Here is a 1,682-nt window from a genome sequence, read left to right as displayed (position 1 = left end):
ATTCATTGATATTTTTAAGTCTTTTATCCGTTGTGTCTTTTGTGGCAAATGGACCTTGAGTCTGTATTAACGTATCTACATTATATGTTATTATTCAATTAAAAATATTGTTACTTTCTTTGGGATTTTTCTCCCCATATAACATCATAAATAAAGCAAGGAGTATGGTAGGGATGAATAAAGGTTGGTATCACCAACTTGTTTTGGAAGCACAAAAATAAAAAGCTGAATTTATTCATGCGACCAGCAGAAAAAGTGATGGAAATTCATGTTAGCCACACATAATACGTGCAGGCAAGATGCACCTTGCTGCATTGCTGGCACGTATTTTATGTGTGTCCAAGGCTGGATTTTGCTGTTGGCTGCACGTATTTCAAAATTAACCTTAAAGTTAAAGTCCCATTAGCTTTCATGATCCTAGGTGCGTGGAATGTGTTCTCCACATTTGATCCATCCCCTGGTGGAGCTGTGAGCGGCGTTCAGGAACCGTTTGGTAGTTTAATCCTAACTGTAATCCTAACCAGAACTCTTCCTCTGGGTCTGTGCAACCAAGGAAAAAGTTCAGCACTGGCCACACGTTTTTGTAAAATACATGTGAATAGACACTTTCAAAATAAAAATGGAGGGAAACAAACCAAAGCAATAGAAGCAAGCATCAGCTCTTGTTTATGTTTGACATGAACACAGTATTTTAAAGTATATATGTCTTAAACTGAATATAACTGTCTCAAAGACCCACTTTTTGTTGTTTGATGTTTTTAACATATCCTTGTGGCATTTTTTGGATGTTGCAGGACATGTCTTTATTTAAGTCATTGTGAATCAGGAGCAGACAAAAAATCTTCTTGGAAAAAGCTTGTAAGTGTGGCGTACAGATTACTACTGGAAGCTACAAGCTCCCTCCCTGCTCCACTCCATTCTGATACGTCCAATTGCAGACAAATAGATCCATGTACGGTTTCTGTGCTGGCATCTGGCTCAAAACTGTACAGCTGGATAGCTCCGATATTGCTCAGCAGTTTTATTGCACCGATAATATTAGGGTGGGGTTGGGAGTGGCTGTAAGCTAGCAGGAGAGAGTATAAAAATAGGGATGATGGGAAGTGGGGAAGGCCTATCCTGTGATAACTGTCCTGCCAACAACTTCAGCAGTTTGTAGTAAACTACTGCTGCTCTGCAGAAACTTTGTCCTAGAAAACAACACAGTTATTTGGTTTTGGCTAAAAACTGCATAATCATAATTAAAAGACCACATGAATGCTTTTACAGCAGATTAAAAAATTAACGGGGTGTGTTTTCAGAAACGCAGGCATAAAATCCTTTCATCTTTTTGCTGTTTGTCCTCAGGCCTGTACAAAACCGAGAATGTCCAAAGATGTTTTTGTCCACGTGCCATACATAAACCACTACGACACGTTGGAGGAAATTCAACGCAGGCAAGAAGAGAGAAAGACAAAAGCTCAAAGTAAGTCACTGATTCCTTAAATATCTTTATCATCTTTATTTAACTGTAATGCTCATATTAAGTAGTTTGTGGCTCAGATGATTTTATTTTTGCAAAGAAAAGTCAATATACTGTATGCAAAAAGTTACACTTCAAATTTAAGTTTAACATTTATACACACTTTGGACCATTTGTCATGTAACTCCACCCCAGGCATTCACAGACGCAAATGGTTCTC

The sequence above is a fragment of the Oryzias melastigma genome, unplaced genomic scaffold (genome assembly GCF_002922805.2).
Source record: "Oryzias melastigma strain HK-1 unplaced genomic scaffold, ASM292280v2 sc00559, whole genome shotgun sequence".
Classification (NCBI taxonomy): domain Eukaryota; kingdom Metazoa; phylum Chordata; class Actinopteri; order Beloniformes; family Adrianichthyidae; genus Oryzias; species Oryzias melastigma.
The sequence above is the reverse complement of the archived record's forward strand: the minus strand, read 5'-3'. Positions refer to the sequence as shown.